This window comes from Symphalangus syndactylus, chromosome 7 (genome assembly GCF_028878055.3).
Source record: "Symphalangus syndactylus isolate Jambi chromosome 7, NHGRI_mSymSyn1-v2.1_pri, whole genome shotgun sequence".
NCBI lineage: Eukaryota > Metazoa > Chordata > Mammalia > Primates > Hylobatidae > Symphalangus > Symphalangus syndactylus.
The window spans coordinates 78,616,246-78,641,003 of NC_072429.2; the positions used below are offsets into that span (position 1 = coordinate 78,616,246).

General features: G+C 43.0%; 1 long non-coding RNA gene and 1 pseudogene across 1 annotated transcript; both read left to right on the top strand.

The window, feature by feature from the left end:
* Nucleotides 1–717: 717 nt before the first annotated feature.
* LOC129486539 (uncharacterized) lies at nt 718–24,593 on the top strand. The gene is made up of 3 exons (XR_008659015.2): nt 718–836; nt 9,916–9,988; nt 24,491–24,593. It is a non-coding gene; the product is annotated as an uncharacterized lncRNA (long non-coding RNA).
* On the top strand, nt 21,952–22,633 carry LOC129486537 (small ribosomal subunit protein uS7-like; annotated as a pseudogene).
* Nucleotides 24,594–24,758: the final 165 nt, after the last annotated feature.

The window sequence follows — 24,758 nt, forward strand, 5'->3', positions numbered from 1 at the left end:
ATACTACAAATTTGTTCCAGCACCTAGCACCATGCCTACTATATAGGAGTTGAATAAATACTTGTTGAATGAGTGAATGGAACTAATTTAGACCTTTTCTCTGTCAGTTTCAAGAAAAAAACAAAGCCAGGCATGGTGACTCATGCCTGCAATCCCAGCAGTTTGGGAGGCCGAGGCGGGCAAATCACTTGAGGTCAGGAGTTTGAGACCAGCCTGGCCAACACGGTGAAACTCCGTCTCTACTAAAAATACAAAAAATTAGCTGGGTTTGGTGGCACATGCCTATAATTCCAGCTACTCAGGAGGCTGAGACAGGAGAATCGTTTGAACCTGGGAGGTGAAGGTTGCAGTGAGCTGAGATTGCGCCACTGCACTCCAGCCTAGGCGATACAGCGAGACTCCATCTCAAAACCAAACCAAACCAAAACAAAACACCCAGAGTTACAATATTATATGGCATTGTAAAATTGAATGGGGGGGGAAATTCAAGGTGAGTTAGAAAGAGTAGGCCCAACCTGATGACCTATATTCAGCATTATCTATGTGAGATTGGGGGTGCTGGTGCTACCTTGACCTAGATACTGGGCTAGGCAGTGGGCAGATGAGGAGGGAACATGACTCCTGCCCTCAGGAGTCTAGAGGAGAAACTGAAAAAGGGAAGGCCACATCACAAAGTGAAGGCAAGCAGAAGCTGAGAGCAGAAGACAGGGCAGCAAAACTGCGGGGGCCACCACCACATATCAGGGAGAGTGTGGAGCGGCCCTGGAAGGGCAGGTGAGAGCCACGTGGAGGAGCTAGGTTTGCACATTTGTGACGATCCCACTGTGTGAGGGTAGGTGGTGGTACTTCTCAGCAGAATCATCTCAAAGCTTCAGTGAAGTTTGTTTTCATTTTATTTTCTCCCAAACCTCAGTGGACATGCCTTTCTGTGCCCTCCTCAGGCTAGGGATGCACATCTGGAGCCAGGGTGTCCATCCCGGTCACAACTTTGTGTCCTTTGATAGGTTACCTGACGTCCTCATTCCTCAGTAACTGTAATGTATGATTATTGTGGGAATTGAGTCAGTTCATGGAAAGGGCTGAGGGCAGAGCCTGGCCACACTTGGCACTGCAGACCCCCTCCTGGACATGTGTACTTGCCGTGAAAGCGAGCCACGGGTAATGAGGAGAGTGACTTGACCCAAAACATGCTCACTAGCTACAGGAGGCCTTGCCATGTTTAAAGTTGAGGCCTTACATGGTTGTGTTTGCATTTTATTATTATTATTTTACATATGTTTTCCTTTTTTTATTAACTTTAAAGATTTTTATTTTTTTTCTGTGAACAATCATCTGAGAGAAGTTGCTGTGTGTTTGCATTTTGGAGAGAGGTAGATTTAAAGGAAGGAGGCCGGGCGTGGTGGCTCACGCCTGTAATCCCAGCACTTTGGGAGGCTGAGGCGGGCGGATCACGAGGTCAGGAGATCGAGACCATTCTGGCTAACACGGTGAAACCCCATCTCTACTAAAAATGCAAAAAATTAGCCAGGCGTGGTGATGGGCGCCTGTAGTCCCAGCTACTCCGGAGGCTGAGGCAGGAGAATGGCGTGAACCTGGGAGGCAGAGGTTGCAGTGAGCCGAGGTCACGCCACTACACTCCAGCCTGGGCCACAGAGTGAGACTCCGTCTCAAAAAAAATAAAAAATAAAAAAATAAAGGAGGGAAACAAGCCTGGAGGAGGCCGGGAGCCAGAGAGGAGGAGGCTGTAGCGGCCAGTTGCCAGTTCAAAACCTGTCAATATATCTCTTAACTATCAGATAAATGGGATTCTAATAGTACTTACCTCATAGGATTCTTTTTTTTTTTTTTTTTGAGACGGAGTCTCGCTCTGTCGCCCAGGCTGGAGTGCAGTGGCGCGATCTCGGCTCACTGCAAGCTCCGCCTCCCGGGTTCCCGCCATTCTCCTGCCTCAGCCTCTCCGAGTAGCTGGGACTACAGGCGCCCGCCACCACGCCCGGCTAATTGTTTTTTGTATTTTTAGTAGAGACGGGGTTTCACCGTGGTCTCGATCTGCTGACCTCGTGATCCGCCCGCCTCGGCCTCCCAAAGTGCTGGGATTACAAGCGTGAGCCACCGCGCCCGGCCTTTCCTCATAGGATTCTTGTAACACTTAGTTAATGCAGATTGAAAACATAAAACATACCAAGTGCACATAGTAATTGCCATGTGTGTGTTTGCTATTATACTTATGATTGTGTAAATAATACCTTTCTTTTTTCATTTTTCAGTTTTTATTTTTAATATGACTTTCAAAGCCTGCTATCATCTATCTTCTGCCCACATCTCAGACTCACCCATCGTCATTCCTCTCACTTGCCCTAAACCCTCAGTTCACTGAACACATGGCCTTCTCTCACCTCCAGGCTTGAAAACATCTACCTTCCCCCTGTTTTCTGTTTAACCTTCTTCCTCCTTCATGTCTCAGCTAAGATGTCACTCCTCTAGGAAGCTTTCCTTAACTCCCTAAGCCTGGGGGTGGGTGAGGAGCCCCTCCTGTGTATCACATAGTGTAGAACTTTCTGGTATGTGTCTGTAAAGCTCTATGTTGGAGCTCCTGGAGGACAGGCCGCTGATCTTGGGAAGCGTTGTCTTCTCAGCACAGTGTCTGCACGTAGAAGGGCTGTCTACACATTCTGTTTAGATTGATGAATGAATGAGTTAAATTTGGAGGAGAGATCTGGATGAGAGACGAAGACTAGCGAGCCATCTACATCTGGATGGTGTTTAAATCAGGAGGGAGGTGAGATCAAGGAGGCTTCATACACGACCTCTCATCTTTCTCCCCTTCTTTTGAGGAGATTTTTTTTTAGACAGAGTCTTGCTCTGTCGCCCAGACTGGAGTGCAGTGGCGCGATCTCCACTCACTGCAACCTCTGCTTCCCAGGTTCAAGCAATTCTTTTTCCTCAGCCTCCCGAGTAGCTGGGATTACAGGTGACTACCACCACGCCTGGCTAATTTTTGTATTTTTGGTAGAGATGGAGTTTTGGCATGTTGGCCAGGCTGATCTCAAACTCCTGACCTCAAGTGATCTGCCCGCCTTGGCCTCCCAAAGTGCTGGGATTACAAGCATGAGCCACCACGTCTAGCTGAGATTATTTTATAGGTCTTAACAGTGAGCAGCAGAGGCAGGACTGTGTTGGTCCCATTTGGCATCACTGGGAGATAACCATTTACGGACATTTTATCATGAAGATCTTTACACCCCCTATCTTAAGACAACAGGTTTTCACATAACTTTTTTCAAAGCCCACAGCTGACACCTTTAATTCATTTTAGGGCTTCTTCCATTACTTTGAAGCTTCAGCCTGCAGCTCTATTTCTCACTGTCTGTGCAGATGTCAGAAGGAGGACATCACCAAAGGCTGGGGCTGCTCGCAGGGCTGGCACCGAGGGGAGCCACCCCTTTCACTTTTTGACATTTATGTTTTTTGGAAACTGCAGCCCAGTCGATTCTCCTTATCTGAGCATTCTGCATACAGGAATTTAACCAATCCCGGAACAAAAGTATTAAGGAACAAACAGTAAAAAAATATCAGTACAACAATAAAAATTATACAGATTTAAAAACTAACACTTATATAGCATTTACATTTCATTAGGTATGATAAGTAATCTAGAGAAGATTTAAAGTTTACAAGAGACTATGGGCAGGTTATATGTAAATATTATAGCATTTTAAAAAATTATTATTTTTTATTCTTTTTTGAGACAGAGTCTCTCTGTGTTGCCTGGGCTGGAGTGCAGTGGCATGATCATAACTCACTGCAGCCTCCACCTCCTGGACTCAAGCTATCCTCTCACCTCAGCCTCCTTAGTAGATGGGACTACAGGCATATACCACCATGCCTGGCTAATTTTTTTGCTTTTTAATAGAGCCAAGGTCTCACTATGTTGCCCGAGCTGGTCTCAAATTCCTGGGCTCAAGTGACACTCCTGCCTCAGCCTCCCAAAGTGCTGGGATTACAGGCATGAGCCACCATGCCTGTCCCTAACACCATTTGAACCTCTGTGGATGTTGCTATCTACAGGGGTCCTGGAACCAACTGCCACAGATATGAAGGGATGACTGCATTCTCCATGGTTCCAAGTATACCATCCTCTTCTACCTCTTCTGCTACTTTGGTGATAGATCCTTTTTGATCTCTTTCACTGATTTCTTTTACCCTAGCCACCCCTTAGACATCCATTTTTCCCCAATAATTTCAACTCTTATTGACTGTTATCTCCACATGCAGCTTCAGCTTTGCTCCTGACCTCCTGGTCTATATCCTCAACTGCTCACAAACACTCCAGCTGGATATTTCACAGTTCTCCAAGTAGAACAGGACATTATTTCTACTACCCTCATTCCCATACCTTAAACTGAGCTCTCCTCTCCTGTTTGCTAGTATGGCTAATAAGATCTCCACATACACAACCACCCAAATTAAGTCTTGTAAATTTCCATTCCCTCCGCCTCTCCTCCTGCATCCTTTCTCTTAGATATCTTGTAATCTCTCCCTCTGAAAGTCTTGAATTTAACCCCTTACTTCATTGTCAGTGTCACAATCCTAGCTCCAACCTTCATTATCCATGGCTTGGACTATTATAATTTATTCTTAATTGACTTATCTGTCTGCGGGTAATTTTCTAAAACACAAGCCTTGTTCTGTCACTCTTTCACTCAAAGACCTATGTTTTTTGTTTGTCTGTTTGTTTGTTTTGAGAAGGAGTTTCACTCTTGTTGCCGAGGCTGGAGTGCAATGGCGCCATCTCAGCTCACCGCAACCTCTGCCTCCCGGGTTCAAGTGATTCTCCTGCCTCAGCCTCCCAAGTAGCTGGGATTACAGGCATCCGCCACCATGCCTGGCTAATTTTTTTTTTTTTGTATTTTTAGTAGAGACACGGTTTCTCCATGTTCGTCAGACTGGTCTCGAACTCCCGACCTCAGGTGATCTGACTGCCTCGGCCTCCTAAAGTGCTGAGATTACAAGCATGAGCCACCATGCCCGGCCTTGTTTTTTTTTTTTTTTTTTTTTGAGATGGAGTCTGGCTCTGCTGGCCAGGCTGGACTGCAGTGGCACGATCTTGCCTGCTTCTGCCTGGGTGCCTTGGCTCATGCCTGTAATCTCAGCACTTTGGGGGGCTGAGGTGGGAGGATTGCTTGGGGCCGGGAGTTCAAGACCAGCCTGGGCAACATAGCAAGACTCCCTCTCTATTAAAAAGAAAAAAAAAGGCTGTGATACACACACACTTTACCCAAACACATAAACCTACACTCACTGTATATGTATATTTACACTGTATATGGTAAAATAACTGAATTAATTAATATGCACTTCTTTTTTTTTTTTTTTTCTGAGATGGAGTCTGGCTCTACTGGCCAGGCTGGACTGCCATGGCAGGATCTTGGCTCACTGCAACCTTTGCCTCCTGGGTTCAAGCAATTCTCCTGCCTCAGCCTCCCGAGTAGCTAGGATTATAGGTGCACACTACCACGCCCGGCTAATTTTTGTATTTTTAGTAGAGATGGGGTTTCACCATGTTGGCCAGGCTGGTCTCGAACTCCTGACCTCAAGTGATCCACCTGCCTTGGCTTCCCAAAGTGCTGGGATTACAGGCATGAGCCATCGCACCTGTCCTGGAGCTGTGTTTTGAATTGTGTAGATGTGATGAAGGAAGGATAAATTAAAATTATCCTGATGTTTAATTTAATTAACATGACTTTCTTCTAGCGTTAGCTCTGTCGTTGGACCATAGGGAATAGAAGATAATTTCTTTCCTCTCATGTAATAAGGTCATTATTAGAAATATAAAAGAGAAACTGAATATCAAAAGAACTTCAGTTGAGCATTTCATTCTTTGGGGTTTTGCTTGCTTATAAAACAAGATATACGGGGCCGGGCGTGGTGGCTCATGCCTGTAATCCCAGCACTTTGGGAGGCCGAGGTGGGCGGATCATGAGGTCACGAGGTCGAGACACTCCTGGCCAACATGGTGAAACCCCATCTCTACTAAAAATACAAAAATTAGCCAGGCGTGGCAGCACATGTCTGTTGTCCCAGCTACTCGGGAGGCTGAGGCAGGAGAATTGCTTGAACCTGGGAGGCGGAGGCTGCAGTGAGCCGAGATCACACCACTGCACTCCAGCCTGGCGACAGAGGGAGACTCCGACTCCGTCTCAAACAAAACAAAACAAAACGAAGATGTACTATTATTTCTTAAAATGGATCTACATCATGTTCAGGCCCGTTGTGAAAAGTGTGGATTTCTGGGCTACATGTCACATTTTCTGAATCTGAATTTCTGGATCTGCATTTTTAGCGTTATTATCTGGAAATTCTTTTTATTTTATTTTTTTTTTTTTTGAGATGGAGTCTTGCTCTGTCACCCAGGCTGGAGTACAATGGTGTGATCTCAGCTTGCTGCAACCTCAACCTCCTGGGCTCAAGTGATTCTCCTGCCTCAGCCTCCTGAGTAGCTGGGATTACAGGTGCGTGCCACCATGCCTGTGTCTGGGTAATTTTTGTATCTTTAGTAGAGACGGTTTCACCATGTTGGTCAGGCTGGTCTCAAACTCCTGACCTCGTGATCCGCCCGCCTTGGCCTCCCAAAGTGCTGGGATTACAGGCATGAGCCACTGTTCCCGGCCTTGGAAATTCTTTATTACTTCTACTAATTTGGTGATGGATCCCTTCTATTCTCTATTGTTTATGGGCTTCTTTTTCCTTAATCGTTTTGGAGATGTACCATAATTTCAGCTATCACATATAGGCTGTTATTCCCACTACTCTACTGAACTGTTTTTTTTTTTTTTTTTTTTTTTTTTTCAGCTCCATACCCCTGAACTTCTCAAATATTTCCAGTGGTCATCATTGGGTCTTTTGCATGGTCAAAAGGGTTGCAGGTGATTCTTCTGTGTTGTAAAGTTGAAGAGCAGCTTAATCCACACTTCCTTTTTGGTCTCACTTCTCCCCTTCGTTCCAGTCAAATCCTGACTGCTTCAAAAGGAAAACTGAGTGAGTACAGGAAAAAGGACACATATATCTCTATATATCACCTATTGCAGTCAATTTTGTGGTAGGTGTTGCTTCAATGGCTGCAAGTCAATGACCATGAGGCCCACTTGTTAAAAATATGAAACAAAGCCAGCTTTTGTGGCTCACACTTGTGATCCCAACACTTTGGGAAGCCAAGGCAGGAAGACTGCTTGAGGATAGGAGTTTAAGAGGAGCCTAGGCTACATAGTGAGGCCCCATCTCTACAAAAAAAAAAAAAAAAAAAAAAAAAAAAAAAAAAAAAAATTTGGCCAGGTGAAGTGGCTCACGCTTGTAATCCTAACACTTTGGGATGCCGAGGAAGACGATCACTTGATCTCAGGAGTTCGAGGCCAGCCTGAGCAACGTGGCAAACCCTGTCTCTACTAAAAATACAAAAATTAGCCAGGCATGGTGGCACATGCCTGTGGTCCCAGCTACTCAGGAGACTGAGGTGGGAGAATCTCTTGAGCCTGGGGGGCAGAGGTTGCAGTGAGCCAAGATCACGCCACTGCACTCCAGCCTGGGTGACAGAGTGAGACCCCATCTCAAAAAAAAAAAAAAAGAAATTAACCAGGTGTGGTGGTGTGCAGCTGTAGTCTCAGCTACTTGGGAGGCTGAAGTGCGAGGGTCTCTTGAGCCCTCCTCCTCACTTGAGCCCAGGGTGCTGGGATTATAGATGTGAACCACTGCTCTTGGCAACAAGTGCCTTTTGAAGAACGTATCTTTAATGTATATTATTCAAGGAACTTTAATAATTTAATACCCTCTAAAGGCTAATGCTAATAGTATTCCCATTTTACAGATGAGAAAACGGGCTCAGAGATGTTAAGTCATTTGCTCAAGGTAACTCAGCAAGTAAGTAGCAGAGTGAGGATTCAAACCTGCCGGCACTAAAACACACATTTCATGATATGTTATTGCCTGTTATGTCAAAAGAGGAAGAAAACATGTTGTCTGCCCTTCTTGAGGTTTCAGTCTCTGTAGGGAAAAAAGGTACAACTTTAAAGATAGAAAATTATGCTATTGCCTAAGGGAGTTTTAAGCCCATTGCACATTGCTAAAAGAACAAAGGAGAGGTTAGAATATACTTCCTGCTCAAGAAAGACTCCTCTGGAATGCTTCCTGGGGAAGGGTATTGAAAGCAGGTAAATGCTGGCAGATATATGTGGTTGACAGAGTAGGAGAGGCAGAGTCAGGATGTAGAAATGCACAGGGGCTTGTTCTGGAAATGGTATGTGATCTACCTTGATTGGACTATAAAGACACTGTGGATTAATGTAAGGTAACCCTAGGACATAACAGGCTGTGTCCATAGCCCTTCTGAAGAAGACCTTGGATGTCAGGGGTTTACCCTGTTTACCAAGTGGCAAAAGAACTTCCATGAAGATGTTAAAGCAAGGAGTGAAATGGTCTGAGCAGTGCAGTGAAAGTGACCCCATCTTACAGCGTGTCTGATGGATGGAAGTAAAGCCAAATGACTGCTTAAGAAGCAACTGCCAGAAATAGGACGGTGGCAGAGAGGAAGAAACAAAGAGCAGGGATGAGAGATGTGTCAGAGATGGGACTCACAGGACTCTAGTTGATGTGGGGTGGTGGCATGGAGGAGAGGAAGAATGTGATCACTACCATTGTCTCAAATTTGGAAAGAATCCAAAACAAAGGGATGTGTGTGTTCACCTTGGGCAGGAAGAACTGAGGACCTGGGGTATGGATGTGTGGAGTTCAAGGTGATCCGAGGAGATGAAGAGGTTCATCAGGCAGATGAAAACTCAGAAGTTTTTGAGATGAGACCCGAGGTCCTGGTGGTGGGCTCCGATTTCACAGCCCTCTGCCTGGGAGCGATGGTTGGAGTCGCTGGCTCCTGTGCAGGTGTTCTGCGTGAGTGGCTTCCCATTAAAGGTTAACCGCATAAACACCATTGACTTAAAAAAAAAAAAAAAAAAAAAAGGGTGTCTGAAAACACTGGTAAAAGGAGTTTTGGACTCACATCCAGTTAAATAAAGAACAAAGATTGCTAGCTGGTTAAACTAAAAATTACTTAAAAGATTACTAAAAAGTTACTTTAAAGTTAATGAAATCAATTTTGAAACACTGACTGAGATTTTCCTATAGATTAGAAGGATCGTAATTGAAGTTAATTGTAGCCATGCTAGATTTCCTCTCTGATGTTTATTTTTCTTCTGGTTATATTTCAGACAATTAATAGCGCCTAATAACTCAGGGTTCCAAGTAATTACCACCAAAACTTATAATCTCTCTTATTGGAATGTTCTCTTCACGCAGGTGCTCTGAAACTGAAGGAAATTTGTGATTGTTCATGGAAGTCCTTCCATAGGCTGTTAAAGAAAAATCAGACTTTAAAATAAATGTATTCTTCATTTATGTTTCTATTTGTAGCTAGAAAAAATGATAAAAATAATTAAGTACTATTTAAGTACTCTTTAAAAAGTTCCAATGATTTCCTCTCACACAGCTTTTCTTCCCTCCAATTTTAGAATGTTTGAGAGAAATGACGATTAAAGTAGAAGATGATTTTTTAAAAATTCCTTGAAACATTTGGCTTATATATAGGTCTTTCCCCTCTAGGTGTGAAAGCATTTTAGTGGAAGTTTCATCACAGCTTTGTAAATAATTAATCCTCTGTTTCCTCCAAAAGTCTGACAATGTAAGAGTAACAATAACAGGCCATAAAACACTCCCCCTAATTGAGCAACGGCTCATTCTTCCCTAACAGGGTTCAGGATGACTGGAATGTGCTGAAGTCACATTCCAACACCTTCCACTGGCCTGGGCAGCTACACAGGACTCCAAAGGGAACTGATGAGAATCTTTGTCTCTATTTCTGCTCTTAACAAGAAGGTCCAGGAAGAAATGAAGAGTCCAGAAGGCAGACTAGAAAAGGTGGTGGGCCTGAAAAACAAAGGACAAAGTAAATCATGGGGAGAAGGGTGGTCTATGTGTGGAAGGATGAGGCAGGCAGGGATGGAGAAATTCAAACCAGGAGGGAAGCTGACCCAAATACATTGGGGAGGATGATAGAAAAGCAGATCAGACATCTAGCCAAAAGCCCCCAAATATCTTTTCTTTTTCTTTTCTTTTCTTTTCTTTTCTTTTCTTTTTTCTTACATTTCTTTTCTTTTTTTGAGACAGGGTCTCACTCTGTCACCTAGGCTGGAGTGCAGTGGTGCAAACACAGCTCACTACAGCTTCAACTCCCTGGGCTCAAGTGATCCTCCCTCCTCAGCCTCCCAAGTAGCTGGGACTACTGGTGCTAGCCACCACACCTGGCTAATTTTTGTAGAAACGGGGTTTCACCATGCTGCCCAGGCTGGTTTTGAACTCCTAGGCTCAAGTTATACTCCCACCTCAGCCTCCCAAAGTGCTGGGATTACAAGCATGAGCCATTGCGCCCGGCCTCCTTTTTTCTTAATGACTTTAGTGAGGTACAGTAACATTCTGTAACTTTCACCGGTTTTAAATACACAATTCAATAATTTACCCAGTTGTACAACCATCACTGTAATCCAGTTTTAAATTTTATTTTAAATTTTTGGCTTAAACAACCGAAATTTATTTCTTCACATTCTAGAGGCCAGAAAGTCTGAGATCAAGGTGTCAGGAGGGTCGGTTTCTTCCGAGGCCTCTCTCCTTGGCTTGTAGCTGGCTGTCTTCTCCCTGTGTCTTCACTGGTCTTCCCTCTGTGTCCATAATCCAGTTTTAGAAGTTTGCCTTCACCCCAAGAAGATCTCTCTTAATCATTTGCAGTTAATCCTCATTCCTACTTCAAACCCCAGGAAACCACTGACTTCCTTTCTGTCTCCATAATTTTGACTATTCTGGGCACTTCATATAAAATGAACCCACATCATTATGTGGTCTTTTGTGACTGGCTTCTTTCAATTATAAATGGTTTTGAGGTTAACTCATATTGTTGCAAGTATCACTATTTCATTTCTTTTATTGTGAAACAGTATTTCAATGTGTGGATATATGCTTTTTGTTTATCAGCTGATGGACAGTTGGATTGTTCCCATTTTTTCAGTTCTTATGAATAATGCCGCTGTGAACATTTGTGTTTATTCAAGTCTTTGTGTGATCATATGTTTCCATTTTCCTTCGTTAGATACCTGGGAATGGAATTGCTAGATAATACAGTAAACTTATGTTTAACATTTTAAGAAACTGCCATGTTTTCCAAAGTGGCTGCATCATTTTATCTTACCACTTATAATATATGAAGGCACAACAATGTATGTGTCTTTCTCCATATTCTTGTCAATTTATGTTACTGCATGACTGAAATTATAGCCATTCTAGTGGGTGTGAATAGTATCTTACATGGTTTTAATGTGAATTTCCCTAAAGATTAATAATGTTAAGCATCTTTTCAATGTGCTTATTAGCCATTTATGTAATTCAGCAAAATGTATATTCAAATCTTTTGCCTGTATTTTTAGGCTAGTCAAATGAAACAGTGGGAGACGAGAAGGATTTTGCCAGTTTTAATTGGATGTTTGTCTTATTGAACTGTAAGAGTTCTATATATATACTATGGATACACGTTCTTAATCAGATATATGATTTGAAAATATTTTCTCACAGCCTATGGCTTGTCTTTTTACCTTTTAAAGATTTTATCTTTATTGTTTTAATTTTTTTGTAGAGACAGGGTCTCACTATGTTGTCCAGGCTGGTTTCAAACTCCTGAGCTCAACTGATCCTTCTGCCTTAGCCTCCCAACGTGCTGGGATTACAGGTGTGAGCCACTGTACTTGGCCTCTTTTCCCTTTCTTAATGATGTTTTTTATAGTACAAGTTTGAAATTTTGATGAAGTCCAATTTATCAGTTTTTTTCTTTAAGGGTTATGCTTTTGGTGTTGTATCTCAAAAATTTCTGCCCAACACAAGTTCACAAAGATTTTTCTCCTATATTTTCTTCTAAAAGTTGTATATTTTTAGCTCTTACATTTAGGTGTCTGATTCATTTTGAGTTAACTTTTTGATTATGGTGTGAGGTAAAGGTCTGAATCAATCTTTTTGCATTCAATAACTTATTTAAAAGGATTTTTTTTTTTTTTTTGAGATGGAATTTCACTCTTGTTGCCCAGGCTGGAATGCAATGGCGTGATCTTGGCTCACTGCAACCTCTGCCTCCCGGGTTCAAGTGGTGGGTAATGCCTATAATCCCAGTACTTTGGGAGGCCGAGGCTGGTGGATCACCTGAGGTCAGGAGTTCCAGACCAGCCTGACCAACATGGTGAAACCCCATCTCTACTAAAAATACAAAAAATTGGCCAAGTGTGGTGGTGGGTGCCTGTAATCCCAGCTACTTGGGAGTCTGAGACAAGAGAATCACTTGAACCTGGGAGGCGGAGGTTGCAGTAAGCTAAGGTCGTGCCACTGCACTCCAGCCTGGGAAAGAGAGTGAGACTTTGCCTCCAAAAAAAATTACTTTTTTTCATAAAAATAATTGGTATTTGTGGGGTCATTTTTTTGTTTGTTTTTTTTGTTTTGTTTTAAAGTACTAATACCAGCATCAGCATCTGGGGCTTGCTACAACCCCCTACCAATGCCCTACAAGACATCTATTTTAAATAGTTTTTTTTTTTTTGAGATGGAGCTTCACTCTTGTTGCCCAGGCTGTAGTGCAATGGTGCATTCTCAGCTCACTGCAACCTCCGCCTCTCGGGTTCAAGCGATTCTCCTGCCTCAGCCTCCTGAGTAGCTGGGATTACAGGGACCCGCCACCACGCTTAATTTTTTTGTATTTTTTTAGTAGAGACGGCGTTTCACCATGTTGGCTAGGCTGGTCTTGAACTCCTGACCACAGGTGATCTGCCCACCTTGACCTCCCAAAGTGCTGGGATTACAGGTGTGAGCCACCGTGCCCAGCCTAAATAGTTTTTTTTTAAAGTACTAATACAAACTGATAATTTTCTTATGTATTTATGTATTTATTTATTTATTTATTGTCTTCCCCATTTGGACAAAAACTAGAGGAAAATGTAAAAAAATGTAAAATTGTCTATGTTTACCACTGCAGTACCCTCAATGCCAGGTACCTAGGAGATGCTTACTGTATATCTGATGAATAAATTAAGTGCTAGGGTAGTAAGTCAGTTGGTAGAACAAAATCACTCCTGTAGGTGAGTGGGGAGTATGAAGCTGAAGTTTTAGAGCAGAAACCAACAGGTGAGGCTTACCTTGGGTTTTGGGTCTCTTTTCATGCCACTGTGATTCAGGACCTCTTGCTGACAAAGTGCTTTTTGGCTGCCCTAAGTATAGCTTATTATTTTCTTTTTCTTTTTTCAATTTTTTAAACTTTTACTTCTTTTTCTTTTCTTTTTTGAGACGAAGTCTCACTCTTGTCCCCCAGGCTGGAGTGTGATGGCACGATCTCGGCTCACTGCAACCTCCGCCTCCCGGGTTCAAGCGATTCTCCTGTCTTGGCTCCCTGAGTAGCTGGGATTACAGGCGCCTGCCACCACACCTGGCTAATTTCTGTATTTTTAGTAGAGACGGGGTTTCATCGTGTTGGCGAGGCTTGTCTCAAACTCCTGACCTCAAGTGATCCACCCACCACAGCCTCCCAAAGTGCTGGGATTATAGGCATGAGCCACCGCATCTGGCCTAATTTTTTTTTTTTTTTAGAGATGGGGTATCATTCATCACCCAGGCTGGAGTACACCGATGCAATGATAACTCAATGCAGCCTTGAACCCCTGGACTCAAGTGATTCTCCTGCCTCAGCCTCCTGAGTAGCAGGACTACAGGTGTGTGCCACTGCACCAGCCCAAGTATAGTTTTTGAATTTAATATAGTAGTTGGGGGCATATGTATATGTTTAATAATACGCTTATTATTCATTTATTCAACAAGTATGTCTGTGTCCCTTGCCAAGTATCAGAGGTTTTGCTAAGACTTGGAGATTTAGTGTTAGAGGAGGTAAATGTGTTCTCTGCCCTTATGAAGTGCTCAGTTCCCAAACCTCTCACTAACTAGCTGTGTGACCTTGTGAATGGTATGTGACTTCCTCTAAGCCTGTTTTCTGATTTGTAAGATGAAGATTGTAAAGTAGCTACCTTATTTGATTTTGATAAGTATTAAATAAAGTACACAAAGCAAGGGCAATTACTATTTTGCATAATAAATATTCAGAATGGTATTATTATAAATTGTTTAACCTACCAGGTAAGATGGAATTATACTGTATTATTCAGCCTCACCTCCCACTTAGTACCTTATTAATGATTCTGAGTAAATCACTGAAAGACAAGGAATTAATATTTCTTTTTAAAATCTTTAGACTTGTTTATTATAAAGGCACTACATGTGATAGAGTAAAAAATAATGCAGAAGCATATACACTAAAAAGTAGAAATTCCCCCACCCACAGCACACACCCAACTCATTCTTCAGGGGCAATCACTGTAAACAATTCTGTTTCTCCTCCTAGAGAAGTCTTATGCATATAGAAGTATGTATATATATGCATATACTTAGAAAACAAACAGCACTTTCATGTCCTTTGCAGGGACATGGATGAAGCTGGAAACCATAATTCTCAGCAAATACAGGAACAGAAAGCCAAACACCGCATGTTCTCACTCATAAGTGGGAGTTGAACAATGAGAACACATGGACACAAGGAGGGGAACATCACATACGGGGGCCTGTCGCAGGTTTGGGGGAAAGGGAAGGGAGAGCATTAGGACAAATACCTAATGCATGCGGGGCTTAAAACCTGGATGATGAGTTGATAGGCGCAGCAAACCACCATGGCACATGTATACCAATGTAACAAACTTGCACGTTCTGCACATGTATCCCTGAACTTAAAAAAAAAAGAAAAAAGAAAACAAACAGCACAAAGAATTACACACTGCCAATCCTTATCACAGAGCATTTTCACTTAATAACGTATATTGGAGAGCATTCCAAGAGGAACATATCTTGCTCTTACTCAGAATGAGTATTTTTACATTTTCTTTTTTTTTTTTTTTTTTTTTTTTTTTTTTCCTTTTTTTTTTTTTTTTTATTATACTTTAGGGTTTTAGGGTACATGTGCACAATGTGCAGGTTTGTTACATATGTATCCATGTGCCATGTTGATTTCCTGCACCCATTAATTCGTCATTTAGCATTAGGTGTATCTCCTAATGCTGTCCCTCCCCCCTCCCCCCACCCCACAACAGTCCCCGGAGCGTGATGTTCCCCTTCCTGTGTCCATGAGTTCTCATTGTTCAATTCCCACCTATGAGTGAGAACATGCGGTGTTTGGTTTTTTGTCCTTGCGATAGTTTACTGAGAATGATGTTTTCCAGTTTCATCCATGTCCCTACAAAGGACACGAACTCATCATTTTTTATGGCTGCATAGTATTCCATGGTGTATATGTGCCACATTTTCTTAATCCAGTCTATCGTTGTTGGACATTTGGGTTGGTTCCAACTCTTTGCTATTGTGAATAGTGCCGCAATAAACATACGTGTGCATGTGTCTTTATAGCAGCATGATTTATAGTCCTTTGGGTATATACCCAGTAATGGGATGGCTGGGTCAAATGGTATTTCTAGTTCGAGATCCCTGAGGAATCGCCACACTGACTTCCACAATGGTTGAACTAGTTTACAGTCCCACCAACAGTGTAAAAGTGTTCCTATTTCTCCACATCCTCTCCAGCACCTGTTGTTTCCTGATTTTTTAATGATGGCCATTCTAACTGGTGTGAGATGGTATCTCACTGTGGTTTTGATTTGCATTTCTCTGATGGCCAGTGATGATGAGCATTTCTTCATGTGTTTTTTGGCTGCATAAATGTCTTCTTTTGAGAAGTGTCTGTTCATGTCCTCTGCCCACTTTTTGATGGGGTTGTTTGTTTTTTTCTTGTAAATTTGTTTGAGTTCATTGTAGATTCTGGATATTAGCCCTTTGTCAGATGAGTAGGTTGCAAAAATTTTCTCCCATTGTGTAGGTTGCCTGTTCACTCTGATGATAGTTTCTTTTGCTGTGCAGAAGCTCTTTAGTTTAATGAGATCCCATTTGTCGATTTTGGCTTTTGTTGCCATTGCTTTTGGTGTTTTAGACATGAAGTCCTTGCCCACGCCTATGTCCTGAATGGTATTGCCTAGGTTTTCTTGTAGGATTTTAATGGTTTTAGGTCTAACATATAAGTCTTTAATCCATCTTGAATTAATTTTTGTATAAGGTGTAAGGAAGGGATCCAGTTGCAGCTTTCTACATATGGCTAGCCAGTTTTCCCAGCACCATTTATTAAATAGGGAATCCTTTCCCCATTTCTTGTTTTTGTCAGGTTTGTCAAAGATCAGATAGTTGTAGCTATGCGGCATCATTTCTGAGGGCTCTGTTCTGTTCCATTGATCTATGTCTCTGTTGTGGTACCAGTACCATGCTGTTTTGGTTACTGTAGCCTTGTAGTATAGTTTAAAGTCAGGTAGCGTGATGCCTCCAGCTTTGTTCTTTTGGCTTAGGATTGACTTGGCGATGCGGGCTCTTTTTTGGTTCCATATGAACTTTAAAGTAGTTTTTTCCAATTCTGTGAAGAAAGTCATTGGTAGCTTGATGGGGATGGCATTGAATCTATAAATTAGCTTGGGCAGTATGGCCATTTTCACGATATTGATTCTTCCAACCCATGAGCATGGAATGTTCTTCCATTTGTTTGTATCCTCTTTTATTTCATTGAGCAGTGGTTTGTAGTTCTCCTTGAAGAGGTCCTTCACATCCCTGGTAAGTTGGATTCCTAGGTATTTTATTCTCTTTGCAGCAATTGTGAATGGGAGTTCACTCATGATTTGGCTCTCTGTTTGTCTGTTATTGGTGTACAAGAATGCTTGTGATTTTTGTACATTAATTTTGTATCCTGAGACTTTGCTGAAGTTGCTAATCAGCTTAAGGAGATTTTGGGCTGAGACAATGGGGTTTTCTAGATATACAATCATGTCATCTGCAAACAGGGACAATTTGACTTCCTCTTTTCCTAATTGAATACCCTTTATTTCCTTCTCCTGCCTGATTGCTCTGGCCAGAACTTCCAGCACTATGTTGAATAGGAGCGGTGAGAGAGGGCATCCCTGTCTTGTGCCAGTTTTCAGAGGGAATGCTTCCAGTTTTTGCCCATTCAGTATGATATTGGCTGTGGGTTTGTCATAGATAGCTCTTATTATTTTGAGATACGTCCCATCAATACCTAATTTATTGAGAGTTTTTAGCATGAAGGGTTGTTGAATTTTGTCAAAGGCCTTTTCTGCATCTATTGAGATAATCATGTGGTTTTTGTCTTTGGTTCTGTTTATATGCTGGATTACATTTATTGATTTGCGTATGTTGAACCAGCCTTGCATCCCAGGGATGAAGCCCACTTGATCATGGTGGATAAGCTTTTTGATGTGCTGCTGGATTCGGTTTGCCAGTATTTTATTGAGGATTTTTGCATCAATGTTCATCAAGGATATTGGTCTGAAATTCTCTTTTTTGGTTATGTCTCTGCCAGGTTTTGGTATCAGGACGATGCTGGCTTCGTAAAATGTGTTAGGGAGGATTCCCTCTTTTTCTATCGATTGGAATAGTTTCAGAAGGAATGGTACCAGTTCCTCCTTGTACCTCTGGTAGAATTCAGCTGTGAATCCATCAGGTCCTGGACTCTTTTTGGTTGGTAAGCTATTGATTATTGCCACAATTTCAGAACCTGTTATTGGTCTATTCAGAGATTCAACTTCTTCCTGGTTTAGTCTTGGGAGGGTGTATTTGTCGAGGAATTTATCCATTTCTTCCAGATTTTCTAGTTTATTTGCATAGAGGTGTTTGTAGTATTCTCTGATGGTAGATTGTATTTCTGTGGGATCGGTGGTGATATCCCCTTTTTCGTTTTTTATTGCATCTATTTGATTCTTCTCTCTTTTCTTCTTTATTAGTCTTGCTAGCGGTCCATCAATTTTGTTGATCTTTTCAAAAAACCAGCTCCTAGATTCATTAATTTTTTTTTTTTTACATTTTCTCAACACACAAATAAACACCACCACCACCACCACCAAAATACTCTCAAAACTTTTGGAGAAAGTTTATGGGCTACACCCTCCTTCCCTTGCAGCCCCCGCACTCCGCACCCTGGCTTCCCGCGGCTTCCAGCAGCCAGGGCCTGGCACCTGCCCACCCACATTTTCTTGGCCTGCAGCCAGCTGTGGTCAAACCAGCAGCAGAAAGTGAGGGTGGGGGAGCAAAGAAGGAAGAGAAAGCACGTCTTCCAAGAGTAGTTGAGAAAGAGCTGCACGAGTCAAGCCGACACATAACGAATAGCATTGGAAGTGTTTTATTACAGGCATTTACACAGAAGGTATCAGGAAGAGTGTTCTAGAAGGCAGTGGGTGCGGAAACATCAGGCTTTTGAACTGGTAGTGACAGCTGCATCTGACATCATGATTGGTGGATGTGGGCAGTGAGAAAGTGCTTGGGGTCGCAAGGGACAAACCTGCTCCCTAGAAATGCAGTGATCTAGGGTTGCAGGGGAGGGGCGAGGGGCAAAGAGAGAGATTTCCTTAGAGAAGTGAAATAGCAAGATTGGGCCCAGTGCCAGATGAAGGACAAAGGAACGCTCTGCCCTTCCTCACTGAAAACTAAACCCCACTTCCTCCATTTCCCACCTGCTTGTGTCTCCTCCCACCTCACCACTCTCAGCCCGATTGCTTGACTTCACTTTTGTGAGGGGCTCTAGCTAGAGCTCAACTCTCAGCTAAGGGTCCAGATGACTGACGTCTCTCCCCACACACAGGCTTCCCAGTGGTTGGACGCTAAGGCAAGTAAAACCTGGGGTAGACATTCTCATGACCTTGGGAGATGGAGAAACAGATCTTTGATCTTTGCCTCTTTCCTTTGGTTATTCGTTTAATCTTGGTTCTTTGGGTTGTGTCTACCTCCACCTGGGCCAGAAAATATTATAGAATGGTTTAGAGCTTCTAAATTAGGCTGTTAGCAGGGCCAGCACCTCAGCCTGCAGGCCTGGCCTAGAGCCTACACCCAAGAAAGCAAAAACACTCCTTGGGTGGGGCTTTCCTAGACATAAAGCTTTACCATGCCTCTAAGCAGGGGAGCTCCAGCCAAGATTATATTGGGCAGGTAATAAAATTAAGGGCAATAAAACCAGATAAACCACCTCATTAGCAGCAGTGTACTGGTAAGGCCATTTCAAGAAGAAGGGGAGGATAGATGGAAGACTCAAATCCTTTGTCAAGTTCTTTCCAATGGCCTCCTCTGAAAAGGAACATTCTTTTCAGGAGTGTTGGCTTGGAAGAGAGGGCATATGTACATTTATCCAACACCTGCTGAGACCAACGTGGTGGTTCAGAGGAGAGCCTGTGGAATTTGGACCTGTCACTTGATTGCTACTGAGAGATCACCAGCTGAACTGCTTGAATTTTCTCAGAACTTTTTTATCAGTCATGTAAATGAGAGAGTGAAAATCCTGTACCAGTCTATGTAGGATCAACTGATCATTGAGTGTAGATTTACACATTAAAAGCCACATTTATATTCAGAGTTTCAAAAAAAAAAAAAGAAAAAAATGACACTACTTATTTTGTAAAGATAGAACCATTTTCTTTTTTTTCTTTTCTTTCTTTTCTTTCCTTTCCTTTTCTTTTTTTTTTTTTTTTGAGGTGGAGTTTCGCTCTTGTTGCCCAGGCTGGAGTACAGTGGCGCAATCTCAGCTCACTGCAACCTCCACCTCCCAGGTTCAAGTGATTCTCTTGCCTCAGCCTCCCAAGTAGCTGGGATTATAGGCATGCACCACCACGCCTGGCTAATTTTTTGTATTTTTAGTAGAGATGGGGTTTCACCATGTTGGTCAGGCTGGTTTTAAACTCCCGACCTCAGGTGATCTGCCCGCCTGGGCCTCCCAAAGTGCTGGGATTACAGGCTTGAGCCACTGCACCTGGCCAGAACCATTTTCTTAACTGTATACATCATAGTGATATTATGTTGCTTTTAAGGGATTAAGAAGGAAAAACATGGAAAAAGCAATTAGATTCTTAAAATTGCCTGCACTTGCCTGGGTGCCATGGCTCATGTCTATAATCTCAGCACTTTGGGAGGCTGAGGTGGGAGGATTGCTTCGGGCCAGGAGTTCAAGACCAGCCTGGGCAACATAGCAAGACCCTGTCTCTATTTAAAAAAAAGAAAAAAAGCCTGTGATGCACACTTACTTTACCCAAGCACATAAACCTACACTTACTGCATATGTGTATTTACACTGTATATGGTAAAATAACTGAATTAGGATAAACTTTTTTTTTTTTTAGATGGAGTCTTGCCCTGTCATCCAGGCTGGAGTGCAGTGGCACGATCTTGGCTCACTGCAACCTCAGCCTCCCAGGTTCAAGCAATTCTCTGCCTCAGCCTCCCAAGTAGCTGAGATTACAGGTGCCCACCACCACGCCTGGCTAATTTTTGTATTTTTTTAGTAGAGATGGGGTTTCACCAACTTGGCCAGGCTGGTTTTGAACTCCTGACCTCGTGATCCACCCGTCTCAGCCTCCCAAAGCACTGGGATTACAGGTGTGAGCCACCACACCCAGCCAGGATGCACTTCTAAGTAGCATTTATTTATTTATTTATTTATCTATTTATTTATTTATTTAGAGATGGAGTCTCGCTCTGTCACCCAGGCTGGAGTGCAGTGGCACGATCTCAGCTCACTGCAAGCTCCGCATCCCGGGTTCATGCCATTCTCCTGCCTCAGCCTCTTGAGTAGCTGGGACTACAGGCACCCACCATCACGCCCAGCTAATTTTTTGTATTTTTAGTAGAGACGAGGTTTTACCATGTTAGCCAGGATGGTCTCGATCTTCTGACCTCGTGATCCGCCCGCCTCGGCCTCCCAAAGTGCTGGGATTACAGGCGTGAGCCACTGCGCCCCGCCAGTAGCTTTTATTTTTTTAAGCATTGGCAAAATATTTCTATAAATAAATAGTTGCCCTTGTCAATTTTATTTCTGTAAAACTTCTCCAAATATCATTTGGTAATTGAGCTTCTAAATAAGATGCCTTCCTAAAAATTGTAAACTGTGTTTGCTAACTAATAAGAGGCATCAAGTGTTCCATGACTGTATTATTCTTGAGGATTCAGGCTGTGGTGATGTGAGCAGCCACCCCTTTGGGACACATCATGCTGGTAAACCACTGATTCATGACACACTGCCAGGAATGGCCATCATCCAAGTCCCAGGGCAAGTTCAGCTAGCGCCAAGAATCACCCAAGAAGGGCTAGTCAGATGTTTAAATTCCTGCCTTTGTCAGAATCCTAAGAATTATTTTTGATACCTCCTTTTCCCCTCCCATCTTTATCCAATCAATGACCAACATCTCTCCACTGGTTTCACTTCCTGAATGCCCCTCCAATCTGTCCACTCCTCTTTTACTCTACCACCACTTTCCTAGGCCAAACTGCCTGGATTATTACAAAATCTTTCCAACTGGGTTACCCCATCCACTTTTGTCCCCTCCAATCAAGTCCCCACACAGTGGCCAGGTTGATTTAAAAGCGAGCAGAGATCTGAGTGGTCTTTCCTCTCCCTCCCAGACTCCAGTGGCTTCGCCTTGCTCTCAGATGGAAGATCAACATCTGCACCTGCCCAGAGGTCATGAATGAACTGGCCTCTCTCCAACTGGCCAGTCTCATCCTGTACTTCACATCACTATCCTCCCACTTTCTCCACGGCATTAATCTGCTCATGGCTCATATCTCACGAAATTTGGGGAAGACCCACGTACCTGAATTTTCCCAAAAGTTCCTTAGGTGGTTCTGAACCACTACTATGGTTGAAAGTATTAATAGCTAGACTGGCTCTTCCTGTCTGTGCCAGGGCGGCATGTGGTGCATGCGGAGCCACGGAGATGCTCAGGCTGTGCCCTCAGGATGACCGAGTGGGAGACAGCAGCACCAGTGGTGGCAGAGAACCCTGGCATCAAGCTCTTTGGAAAGTGGAGCTCCGATGATGTGCAGATCTGACACTTCCCTGCAGGATTACACTGCAGTGAAGAAGAAGTACGTCAAGTACCTGCCCCATAGTGCAGAGCGGTATGCCGCCAAATGCTTCCGCAAAGCTCAGTGCCCCATCGTGGAGTGCCTCACTTACTCCATGATGATGCAGGGCCGCAACAGCCGCAAGAAGCTCGTGATCGTGCGCATCGTCAAGCACGCCTTCGAGATCATCCAGTTGCTCACAGGCGACAACCTTCTGCAGGTCCTGGTGAACGCCATCGTCAACAGTGGTCCCCGAGAGGACTCCACACGCATTGGGCGAGCCAGGATCGTGAGACGACAGGCTGTGGACGTGTCCCCATTACGCCGTGTGAATCAGGCCATCTGGCCGCAGTGCACAGGCGCTCTTGAGGCTGCCTTCCAGAACATCAAAACCATTGCTGAGTGCCTGGCAGATGAGCTCATCAATGCTGCCAAGGGCTCCTCCAACTCCTATGCCATCAAGAAGAAGGACGAGCTTGAGCGTGTGGCCAAGTCCAACTGCTGATTTTCCCAGTTGCTGCCCAGTAAACCTGTCTGCCTTCTGCCTTTTGGGATGGCCCCACAAAAAAAAAAAAAAGAGTAGCTAGACTGAAGATGGAGCCAAGTTGAAACCTGCATCCCAGGCTCTTATGATAGCATCAGAGTTTGACTTAGGGTTAAAAAGCAGGCCAGGAAAAATTTCAAAGTGGCAAGTCATGGGGCAGGCTTTGCAGAGCAGGTCACTGCTGTTCCTTCTGCTATCCCAAAAGGGCTTGAAGAGTGAATTACAGATAAACCACTGGGTAAATACCTTGTTACTTTCTAGAAAATGTAAACGTAGCTAAAAGAAGCAATCATGAGGCTGAGGATGCATTCACAAAAGCTCTGGAATATTATAGATGAAGCAGATGGTTCCTTCATAATCAAAAACTCAGCCGAAAATGTCTTTCTCTGGAGGAATAGAAGTTCGTGTTTGTAGATTCTGTGTAATCATGTTGTAACAGAGCTTGTTAAATGGAGTCAGATGAGCTATGGGTCGAATCCTCTTCTAGAAACTGACAACTAGGAAAGGCTAAGCCTGATCAAATGGTATTTATTGCTCTTCTCTTCCAATTCCATTATAGAAAGATTCCAACATATTGTCAAATTCCCTTTTCTGCCACTATCTCGTGAATTGCATTTTAAAAATGGGATTGATTGGCCACCACGGTGGCTCACGCCTGTAATCCCAACACTTTGGGAGGCCAAGGCAGGCGGATGAGGAAGTCAGGAGTTCAAGACCAGCCTGGCCAAGATAGTGAAACCCCGTCTCTACTAAAAAAAATTAAAAAATTAGCCAGGCATGGTGGCAGGTGCCTGTAATTCCAGCTACTCGGGAGGCTGAGGCAGAGAATTGCTTGAACCTGGGAGGCAGAGGTTGCAGTGAGCCAAGATCGTGCCACTGCACTCCAGCCTGGGTGACAGAGTGAGATTCCATCTAAAAAAAAAAAAAAAAAAAAAAGAAGGATTGATTTTATTTGTCACTCTTGCTTATAGCAAATACTGAATCCTCAGCCAGCTGTGGGAGGATATGGCTAGTTTAGATCCCCTCCAAGTTGTGTGTGACAGTATCTGGCATATTTTCAATAACTGCAGTCATAATTCCCAACATTACTTGGAGAGCAAAGCACAGGAGGAAATAAATCAACTTTTAATGTCAGGATATCACACCCTTTCTAACTTTTTTTTGACATGAATGAGGCAGTAATTGTATAATTAACCTCGAACTTATCACTTTATAGTCAGATGATTACTTTACCAAGAAGCTCTATCTGTAACACACAAGTTTATTAATTTTTTAAAAAACAGCTTTCCAAACTAGAAAAAATCTTAAAAATATGACTAGAAAAAATCTTAAAATAATGATTATGATCTGGGCATGGTGGCTCATACCTGTAATCTCAGCACTTTGAGAGGCCAAGGCAAAAGGATCACTTGAGCCCAGAAGTTCAAGACCAGCCTGGGTAACATATCAAAAACCTGTCTTTACCAAAAAAAAAAAAAAAAAAAAGATGATTTCTTAATAAGTAATATGTGCAAAAGTTCCCAAATATAAAATGTTCAAGAGCATATATAGTGAAAAATATGCCTAACTCCTACCCTCATGACCTCAGCCATCCAGTTCTCTTCCCTGGAGGCAAACACAGTGACCAATTTTTTGTTTATCTGTCCAGAGACATTCTATGCATTTACTTATAAACACACATTCTTTTTCAAAACCCACCTGGTAGCATATCTTACATAATGTTGGCTTTTGTGTGTGTATTTTAAATGAGATATGCTGTTATTCCACATTAGTGCATGAAGAGGAGCCTAATTTAATTGTTAATAGCTGTGTTTCATGAAATAATTTCTTTCTTTGTTTCTTTTGCTGTAGAGAAAGAATTTGATGTGAGACTAGCTCATGTGGAAGAACTGGAGTGATCATTTAAATCAGTGTCCCTGAAGGCTCAGAGGTTAGGGTTTTTATGGACAACTTGGTGAGTAGGGGGCTAAGGAATAGGTGCTGCTGATTGGTTGAGGATAAAATCACAGGGGTGTGGAAACCTAACCTCATGCACTGAGTCTGCCTTTGGGAGGGACCATAGGACCAGTTGAGTCATGAGTCATGCGTCCAGGTGGGGTCATTCTGAAAAACATCTAAA